At 39.8% G+C, this 11,118-nt stretch overlaps 1 pseudogene; it reads right to left on the bottom strand.

Annotated features, from left to right (window-relative positions):
* Nucleotides 1-382: 382 nt before the first annotated feature.
* On the bottom strand, nt 383-1,524 carry LOC128060668 (60S ribosomal protein L23a-like; annotated as a pseudogene).
* Nucleotides 1,525-11,118: the final 9,594 nt, after the last annotated feature.

The following is an 11,118-nucleotide window of genomic DNA, read 5'->3' as shown; positions in this document are numbered from 1 at the left end:
AACAGCCAAATATTTTATTGTGCAATGAGATGCTGATGGAAAGGCAGTGAGGTTACGATGAGTGTGACTTGCATCCTGATTATGTAAGTGATCTATATGGCTAGGTTCTTTGTGTAAATATCAGCTTGAGGAGAGGTTTATTTATGCATTAAATGAATTAACTCAAGAAACAAATTACTCACCTTCCTCAAGATTTATTAATAAAACATTGGGAATATTGTTAGGAATTGAGGTAGCTTGGATGGCTATGCTAAAGACGATTGAGGAGTATTTTGCTCTGGGAAATTCAGCTCCCAGCTCCCCTAAGCATTTGAAGTCCACCTCTCAGTATTTTTTATATAGTGAAAAGTTTTATATTTGGAATTAGCCAGCTGGACTCAGTTTAGATGATCCTAATTTTGTTGGCAACATCCAAAGCGTCATAGTCAGGAGCCAGTTGAACGAACATATGCCTTCTTCTCTCCATCAGTCCTGATCAGGGTGTTGACCTTAGTCGTGTCAATGTCATTGCTGTTGTTCAGTCGCAAAGCTATGTCTGACCCTCTGCAGCCCCGTGGACTGCAGCACACCAGGCTCAATGGCATAGAGCTTCTTTTAAAAATATTTTTTAATTGGTGGAAAATTGCTTTACAATATTGTGTTGGTTTCTGCCACACAGTAATGTGAATCAGTCATAATTATATATGTATCATCTCCCTCCCTCTTGAGTCTCACTGCCCGCCCACCCCTCTAGGTCATCACAGCGCCAGGCTGGGCTCCCTGTGTTATACAGCAACTTCCTGATAATGAACCCAGTAGAGAACACACTTGCGGACTCAGCTGAGGGTGAGACAAACTGAGAAAGTAGCACTGACATACATAGACTCTCAGGCGCACAGTAGGTGGCATAGAGCTTCTCCACAGCCTGACTAACTTGGTGCTTGTGGGCCCTGGCGTCCACAGTGAACACCAGTGTGCTGTCTTCTGTGTTCCTTGTGGCTGACTCAGTGATGAGGGGGCATATGATGGCACAGTGGTCAGGCTGGTTTCTCCCAGGGGTGCTCTTCCAAGGGTAATTGGGCTGCCTCCTGAGCTGCAGTGTTTGGGGCCACTGGAAGGTGGGTGATGCTCAGATCTTTTCCTGTGGTTGTGGACATCTTTCCAAAGCAGGCTGTGGACTGCTTTGGTGCTGCTGCTGCTCTTAAGTCGCTTCAGTCGTCTCCAACTCTGTGCGACCCCATAGAGGGCAGCCCACCAGGCTCCCCCGTCCCTGGGATTCTTCAGGCAAGAACACTGGAGCGGGTTGCCATTTCCTTCTCCAATGCATGAAGGTGAAAGTGAAAGTGAAGTCGCTCAGTCATGTCCGACTCTTGGTGACCCCATGGACTGCAGCCCACCAGGCTCCTCCGTCCATCGGATTTTTCAGGCAAGAGTACTGGAGTGGGGTGCCATTGCCTTCTCTGACTGCTTTACTGGCCTTCAAAGCCTTTGCCTTGGCTTTGATTCTGGAAGGGCAGCAGCTTCCTTCTTTGCCTTTGGCACCATCTTTGCGAAAAACAGTCTCTTGCTTTTTAATTTTTGTGTTTTCTTGCTTTTCCAACAAATGACTTTACAACTCATACAACCAAATCTCTCAAACATTTTTGTCTCTTTGCTACACTATGAGCTTTCAAACATTTTAGATTCTTTACAAGGTGTACTAGGTCACACCATCCTCTGGCTGGTAGATAATTAAAATCAGGACAGAACAGCAATATACACCCTCTAAAGCAAATGGTCAGTTCTCAGCCTTTATGCTGCCATGACATGCTTGATGAATGATTTTCTTATGTGGGGAACATTCTCAAGGGCACATTCATATTTGGACAAACGTCTCAAATTTGGAAGTCATGCATTGTGGTAATTTGTAATCATCAGAACAGTTAACTGCCCATCTGTAGCAGAGGCTCTTTGTGATCCACGGTGGAGATAAACTTGGGCTGTACAGCAGGATGGTCCCAGCATTCTGGCTACAATGTCACTCCTTTGTCTCCCAGAATTCATAGATGTATATACTTATAGGAATATATACACGTGTGTGTGTATCAGTTGCTCAGTTGTGTCCAACTCTTTGCAACCCCATGGTTGCAGGCATCTCTGTCCATGGGATTCTCCAGGCAAGAATACTGGAGTGGGTAGCCTATCCCTTCTCCAATATACACACATACATACATATTAGAGTAAACCTTTTGGAAATTTCAGTACTTTAGCTAAAAACAACTTAACATATTGTTTTGGTTCATAGTCTGTGCAGCCAGATTGTGTAGGATAGAATCTGATTTCATTATGTGCTAGTAGTGTGATCCTCTGGCAAGTTAACCTCTGTCCTTCAGCATCGTCATCCATCAAGTGGACATAATGGTGCCTGTGTCATAAGGCCACTGTGAAGACACCTGAGATCACGTATATAAAGGAACAAATCTGCTTCTTATAGTGGACACTTTTGTTTGCAACAGATCACTCTGACTCACCTTGCACTTGATTGTTTGAAATGATTTAGAGTTACATAAATCAGAGTTATGTAACTCTTAAAGGGTTTAGAGTTACATAAATAAAACTACTGGGCTTCCGAGGTGGCTCAGTGATAAAGAATCCACCTGCAAAGCAGGAGACGCAGGTTCGATCTCTGGGTCAGGAAGGTCCCCTGGAGAAGGAAATGACAGCTCATATCAGTATTCTTACCTGAAAAATCCCACGGACAGAGGAGCCTGACAGGTTACAGTCCATGGGGGTCACAAAAGAGTCAGACACAACTTAACGACTGAACAACAACAAATACTAAACTTTGAGTAAGTTTTTCTACTCATTTAGGACATGTCAGTAATCTGGAAGCCTTTTTGGTTTTAGAGATGGAATCCTTTATCACATGAAATCATATGAAGAACCCCAGTGCAGAAACCAGTAACAAACAGATGCTCTATTTGCACTGGGAGGTCTGTGCAAATAGATGGGAGGTCAAATGGGAGGTCTGAAGCCCCATCTTTTCTGTCTGCGGCAGCACATACAGAGTCATAAGGAATTCGGCATTCAACGAAGACAGTTGGAAATCCTGTAGTCTGGTCATGCTCTTGCAATACCAATGTTCTCTTTCTGGGCAACATGTGAGCATGTAAAACAAAGTCCAATGTCCAACCTAGCTCGTATGTCTTTTTTTCTTTTTAATTTATTAATTTTGGGGAGCTGCACTGGGTCTTTGTTGTGGCATGTGGGATCCTTTTGCTGTGATTTGGGGGATCTGTTGGTTGTGTGGCATGTGGGATTTAGTTCCCTGACCAGGGATTGAGCCCAGGGGTCCTACAGTGGGAGCACAGATTATTAGCCACTGGATCAGGGAAGTTCCTAACTTTTATGTCTTGGAAAAAAATCAGCCTAGAAGGTTACCCTTCTGCAATATGCAAGGCTGTGAGCTTAATTAGCAATTCCATCAGTGTATGTGTTTAGGAAATTATCCGCCTTGGGAGTTCAGTACACCCATTTGGAGAGTAAAACCTTATAGGGTGGTGACTTTCAAGCTTTAAAAAACATCAGTATTACCTGAAGGCCTTGTTAAATCAGATTTCTGGGCCCCACTACCAGAGTTTCTGATTTGGTAGGACTTGGATAGTATCTGAAAATGTGCTTTTATTTCATTTTTTTAAAACAATTTGATATAATTTAAATACCATATTATGAATCCTTTCAAAGTGTACAATTCAATGGTTTTTAGTACATTTATAGAGTTTTGCCTGGTGGGAATCCCCCATAGGGATTCCCTGGTGGCTCAGATGGTAAAGCATCTGCCTGCAATGCAGGAGACCCGGGTTCAATCCCCAGGTCGGGAAGATCCCCTGGAGAAGGAAATGGCAACCCACTCCAGTACTCTTGCCTAGAAAATTCTATGGATGGAGGAGCCTGATGAGCTACAGCCCATGGGGTCACAAAGAGTCAGACATGACTGAGCGACTTCACTCACTCACTCACTCACTCACTCACTCATAGTGTTTTGCAACCATCACCACAATCAATTTTATTTAATATTTTTAAAATATAAATTTATTTGTTTTAATTTAGATTAATTACTTTACAATATTGTATTGGTTTTGCCATACATCACCATGAATCTGCCACAGGTGTACACATGTTCCCCTTTCTGAACCCCCTCTCCCTCCTCCCTCCCTGTACCATCCCTCTGGGTCATCCCAGTGCACCAGCCCCAAGCATCCTGTATCATGCATCGAACCTGGACTGGTGATTTGTTTCATATATGATATTATACATTGTTTCAATGCCATTCTCCCAAATCATCCCACCCTCTCCCTCTCCCACAGAGTCCAAAAGACTGTTCTATACATCTGTGTCTCTTTTGCTGTCTCGCATACAGGGTTATCATTACCATCTTTCTAAATTCCATATATATGCATTAGTATACTGTATTGGTGTTTTTCTTTCTGGCTTACTTCACTCTGTATAATAGGCTCTAGCTTCATCCACCTCATTAGAACTGATTGAAATGTATTCTTATTAATGGCTGAGTAATACTCCATTGTGTATATGTATCACAGCTTTCTTATCCATTCATCTGCTGATGGACATCTAAGTTGCTTCCATGTCCTGGCTATTATAAACAGTGCTGTGATGAACATTGGGGTACACATGTCTCTTTCAATTCTGGTTTCCTTGGTGTGTATGCCAGTATTGGGATTGCTGGGTCATAAGGCAGTTCTATTTCCAGTTTTTTAAGGAATCTCCACACTGTTCTCCATAGTGGCTGTACTACTTTGCATTCCCACCAAGAGTGTAAGAGGGTTCCTTTTTTCTCCACACCCTCTCCAGCATTTATTGCTTGTAGACTTTTGGATTGCAGCCATTCTGACTGGCGTGAAATGGTACCTCATTGTGGTTTTGATTTGCATTTCTCTGATAATGAGTGATGTTGAGCATATTTTCATGTGTTTGTTAGCCATCTGTATGTCTTCTTTGGAGAAATGTCTATTTAGTTCTTTGGACCATTTTTTTGATTGGGTCATTTATTTTTCTGGAATTGAGCTGCAGGAGTTGCTTGTATATTTTTAAGATTAGCTCTTTGTCAGTTGCTTCATTTGCTATTATTTTCTCCCAGTCTGAAGGCTGTCTTTTCACCTTGCTTATATTTTCCTTTGTTGTGATGAAGCTTTTAATTTTAATTAGGTCCCATTTGTTTATTTTTGCTTTTATTTCCAGTATTCTGGGAGGTGGGTCATAGAGGATCCTGCTGTGATTTATGTCAGAGAGTGTTTTGCCTATGTTCTTCTCTAGGAGTCTTATAGTTTCTGGTCTTACATTTAGATTTTTAATCCATTTTGAGTTTATTTTTATGTATGGTGTTAGAAAGTGTTCTAGTTTCATTCTTTTACAAGTGGTTGACCAGTTTTCCCAGCACCACTTGTTAAAGAGATTGTCTTTTCTCCATTGTGTATTCTTGCCACCTTTGTCAAAGATTAGGTGTCCATAGGTGTGTGGATTTATCTCTGGGTTTTCTGTTTTGTTCCATTGATCTATATTTCTGTCTTTGTGCCAGTACCATACTGTCCTTATGACTGTGGCTTTGTAATAGAGCCTGAAGTCAGGCAGGTTGATTCCTCCAGTTCCATTCTTCTTTCTCAAGATTGCTTTGGCTATTCGAGGTTTTTTGTCTTTCCATACAAATTGTGAAATTATCTGTTCTAGCTCTGTGAAAAATACCATTGGTAGCTTGATAGGGATTGCATTGCATCTATAAATTGCTTTGGGTATTATACTCATTTTCACTATATTGATTCTTCTGATCCATGAACATGGTATATTTCTCCATCTATTAATGTCCTTTTTTATTTCTTTCACCAGTGTTTTATAGTTTTCTATATATAGGTCTTTTGTTTCTTTAGGTAGATATATTCCTAAGTATTTTATTCTTTTCATTGCAATGGAATTGTTTCCTTAATTTCTCTATTTTCTCATTATTAGTGTATAGGAATGCAAGGGATTTCTGTGTGTTGATTTTATATCCTGCAACTTTACTATGTTCGTTGATTAGCTCTAGTAATTTTCTGGTGGAGTCTTTAGGGTTTTCTATGCAGAAGATCATGTCATCTGCAAACAGTGAGAGTTTTACTTCTTCTTTTCCAATTTGGATTCCTTTTATTTCTTTTTCTGCTCTGATTGTTGTGGCCAAAACTTCCAAAACTATGTTGAATAATAGTGGTGAAAGTGGGCACCCTTGTCTTGTTCCTGACTTTAGGGGAAATGCTTTCAATTTTTCACCATTGAGGATAATGTTTGCTGTGGGTTTGTCATATATAGCTTTTATTATGTTGAGGTATGTTCCTTCTATTCCTGCTTTTTTGGGGAGTTTTTTAATCATAAATGGATGTTGAGTTTTGTCAAAGGCTTTTTCTGCATCTATTGAGATAATCATATGCCTTTTAATTTTCAATTTGTTAATCTGGTGTATTACATTGATTGATTTGCAGATATTGAAGAATCCTTGTAACCCTAGGATAAAGCCCACTTGGTCATGGTGTATGATCTTTTTAATGTGTTGTTGGAATCTGATTGCTAGAATTTTGTTAAGGATTTTTGCATCTATGTTCATCAGTGATATTGGCCTGTAGTTTGTGTGTGTGTGTGTGTGGCATCTTTGTCAGGTTTTGGTATTAGGGTGATGGTGGCCTCATAGAATGAGCTTGGAAGTTTACCTTCCTCTGCAATTTTCTGGAAGAATTTGAGTAGGATAGGTGTTAGCTCTTCTCTAAATTTTTGGTAGAATTCAGCTGTGAAGCCGTCTGGACCTGGGCTTTTCTTTGCTAGAAGATTTCTGATTACAGTTTCAATTTCTGTGCTTGTGATGGGTCTGTTAAGATTTTCTATTTCTTCCTGGTTCAGTTTTGAAAAGTAATCCTTTTCTAAGAATGTGTCCATTTCTTCCAAGTTATCCATCTTATTAGCATATAATTGCTGATAGTAGTCTCTTATGACCCTTTGTATTTCTGTGTTGTCTGTTGTGATCTCTCCATTTTCATTTCTAATTTTATTGATTTTTCTCCCTTTGTTTCTTGATGAGTCTGGCTAATGGTTTATTAATTTTATTTATCCTCTCAAAGAATCAGCTTTTGGCTTGTTGATTTTTGCTATGATCTCTTTTATTTCTTTTGCATTTATTTCTGCCCTAATTTTTAAGATTTCTTTCCTTCTACTAACCCTGGGGTTCTTCATTTCTTCCTTTTCTAGTTGCTTTAGGTGTAAAGTTAGGTTATTTATTGGAGTTTTTTCTTGTTTCTTGAGGTATGCCTGTATTGCTATGAACCTTCCCCTTAGCCCTGCTTTTACAGTGTCCCACAGGTTTTGGGTTGTTGTGTTTTCATTTTCATTCATTTCTATGCATATTTTTATTTCTTCTGTGATTTGTTGGTTATTCAGCAGAGTGTTGTTCAGCCTCCATATGTTGGAATTTTAAATCCTGTAATTGAGATCTAATCTTACTGCATTGTGGTCAGAAAAGATGCTGGGAATGATTTCAATGTTTTTGAATTTACGAAGGCTAGATTTATGGCCCAGGATGTGATCTATCCATCAGCACTTGAGTAAAAGTTGAAATTCATTGTTTTGGGGTGAAATGTCCCATAGATATCAATTAGGTCTAACTGGCCTATTGTATCATCTAAAGTTTGTGTTTCTTTGTTAATTTTCTGTTTAGTTAATCTGTCCATAGGTGTGAATAGGGTATTAAACTCTCCCCCTATTGTTGTGTTATTGTTAATTTCCCCTTTCATACTTGTTAGCATTTGTCTTACATATTGCGGTGCTCCTATGTTGGGTGCATATGTATTTATAACTGTTATATCTTCTTCTTCATTGATACTTTGATCATTATGTAGTGTCCTTCTTTGTCTCTTTCCACAGCCTTTGTTTTAAAGTCTATTTTATCTGGTATGAGTATTGCTACTCCTGCTTTCTTTTGGTCTCTATTTGCGTGGAATATCTTTTTCCAGCCCTTCACTTTCAGTCTGTACGTGTCCCTTGTTTTGAGGTAGGTCTCTTGTAGACAACATATATAGGGGTCTTGTTTTTGTGTCCATTCAGCCAGTCTTTGTCTTTTGGTTGGGGCATTCAACCCATTTACACTTAAGGTAATTATTGATAAGTATGATCCCGTTGACATTTACTTTATTGTTTTGGGTTCGAGTTTATACACCCTTTCTGTGTTTCCTGTCTAGAGAATTTTAGCAATTGTTGCAGAGCTGGTTTGGTGGTGCTGAATTCTCTCAGCTTTTGCTTCTCTGTAAAGCTTTTGATTTCTCCTTCATATTTGAATGAGATCCTTGCTGGGTACAGTAATCTGAGCTGTAGGTTATTTTCTTTCATCACTTTAAGTGTGTCCTGCCATTCCCTCCTGGCCTGAAGAGTTTCTGTTGAAAGATCAGCTGTTATCCTTATGGGAATCCCCTTGTGTGTTATTTGTTGTTTTTCCCTTGCTGCTTTTAATCTTTGTTCTTTGTGTTTGCTCTTTGTTAATTTGATTAATATGTGTCTTGGGGTGTTTCACCTTGGGTTTATCCTGTTTGGGACTCTCTGGGTTTCTTGGACTTGGGTGATTATTTCCTTCCCCATTTTAGGGAAGTTTTCAACTGTTATCTCCTCCAGTATTTTCTCATGGTCTTTCTTTTTGTCTTCTTCTTTTGGGACTCCTATGATTCAAATGTTGGGGCGTTTAACATTGTCCCAGAGGTCTCTGAGATTGTCCTCATTTCTTCTAACTGATTTTTCTTTTTTCCTCTCTGATTCATTTATTTCTACCATTCTATCTTCTACATCACTAATCCTATCTTCTGCCTCTGTTATTCTACTATTTGGTCCCTCCAGAGTATTTTTGATCTCATTTATTGCATTATTCATTATATATTGACTCTTTTTTATTTCTTCTAGGCCCTTGTTAAACCTTTCTTTCTCTGGGCTATTTATCTGTGATTCCATTTTGATTTTAAGATTTTGGATCATTTTCACTATCATCATTCAGAATTCTTTATCAGGTAGATTCCCTATCTCTTCCTCTTTTGTTTGGTTTGGTGGGCATTTATCCTGTTCCTTTACCTGCTGGGTATTCCTCTGTCTCTTCATCTTGTTTATATTGCTGTGTTTTGGGTGTCCTTTCTGTGTTCTGGCAGTTTGTGGAGTTCCCTTTATTGTAGAGTTGCCTCACTGTGGGTGGGGTTGTACAGGTGTCTTGTCAAGGTTTCTCGGTTAGCAAAGCTTGTGTCGGTGTTCTGGTGGGTGGAGCTGGATTTCTTCTCTCTGGAGTGCAATGAAGTGTCCAGTAATGAGTTATGAGATGTCAGTGGGTTTTGAGTGACTTTGGGCAGCCTATATATTGAAGCTCAGGGCTGTGTTCCTGTGTTGCTGGAGAATTTGCGTGGTATGTCTTGCTCTGGAACTTGTTGGCCCTTGGGTGGTACTTGGTTTCAGTGTAGGTATGGATTTGTTTGATGATCTCCTGTCAATTAATGTTCCCTAGAGTCAGGAGTCCTCTGGTGTTCTCAGTATTTGGACTTAAGCCTCCTGCTTCTGGTTTTCAGTCTTCTTTTATAGTAGCCTCAAGACTTCTCTGCCGGGGTCCAGCCCCAGTGGATCCAGGGTGATTCGAAGGTGGGGGGATGGAGTTGGTGTCTTTGGAAAAATAATATTTAATTACAGATATAGAGAGAGATTAGAAACAGATAGTGTAGTAGGAGATAGTGTAGTGGAGAAAAGGAGGCTGAATCCAGATGGGAATTCAGCCAGAGAAACGGGAGTAAGAAGGAAGCGACATGGGGGAATCAGTCTTTCCGGAAACTGATCCGATTTCTTTATTTTTGGGTTTGCTTATATACCTTTTGTTACACATAGGGATGAATACAGAGTCACGCGGGGGTCAGCAGTCCTGACCTTTATCAAAATCAGGTGCTTCACATAAATGTATAAAAAAAGGTCTTAGGGATATTACATCATCTTCTGGCCATGAGTGAGACCTGCTGACATTTTATGATCCTTTCTTTCTGATAACCAATCATTTCTTCCAAGGGTTTTTTTCTTAAACCAGGCACCACCCTCCAAACGAAGCTACATTCCTATAGGATGAGGGTGTAGTGAGTTACAATCAAGAAAGGAATTTATTTAACCCAAGGTTAACATGATTAATCTTCAAGGTTAATACTTATTTCTCCTATATGCTTAAAGGTTAATACTTATTTCTCCTATATGTTAGTTATATTCATTATAAGGGCAGGGAATATGGAGATTTAGCAGCAAACATCAGCCCAACAAATGAAAATCCTTTCACCAATGCTCCCCTTAAGATCTATTCAGTCTTAAGATAGTGATAAAGTTACATTTTTACGTAGCAAGGACACAGTGATTTATAACAAAGTACAGTGATCTATTACAAAAGAGAAAATCCATTAACTCAAAAAGTCTAGTATTGCTAACCTTAAAAACTACTATATTTCCTTTCCTATAGTCCAAATACATTGATTAATATATTCCCAGGTGCCTAAGGATATGGAGGCCTGGCGGCAATCATTGACTCAACAAGAAGAAAAGGCCCTATGTTAATCAAGACTCTCAAAATACTCCAAAACTCTCTGTGCTGTTTATGGTTAAGAGGTAGTAAACAATCATGTGCATAGTGGCAGGAGTATGGATAATCCTGTCACACAAGCTAGTCTGTCAGCAGAGAGGTTTGACCTGAAACATCCTTGTCCCACCCAGGGGAGGGAATTAGCAGCAATTATTGACACAACTAATGAAGAAACCCTTCACCAATATAATTCCTAACCAACCCACTATACTAATAATTTCTAACTCCCCAAAAGAATTTGCCTTTAGTAAGTCTAAAACATCTCATGCCTCTCAGGTTGGGAGGCTGTAAACAATCACATGTGGCTGGACGAACCTATACAGATGGGCTAGATAACCTTGAGAGGAGTCCGTAAGCTGAAACACTCTTGTCATGCCCAGGAATTTTTATTGCCTTGGAGCTGCACGTTTACTCCTTCTCCGAGAGAAACGGTGATGGGGGAGAGCCCCCCGTAAAGTCAGAGGTGTAGGTGAGAGCATAAAACAGACTCTGGT

This window comes from Budorcas taxicolor, chromosome 15, assembly GCF_023091745.1.
Source record: "Budorcas taxicolor isolate Tak-1 chromosome 15, Takin1.1, whole genome shotgun sequence".
Taxonomy (NCBI): domain Eukaryota; kingdom Metazoa; phylum Chordata; class Mammalia; order Artiodactyla; family Bovidae; genus Budorcas; species Budorcas taxicolor.
This window is presented reverse-complemented; position numbering and strand designations above follow the sequence as displayed.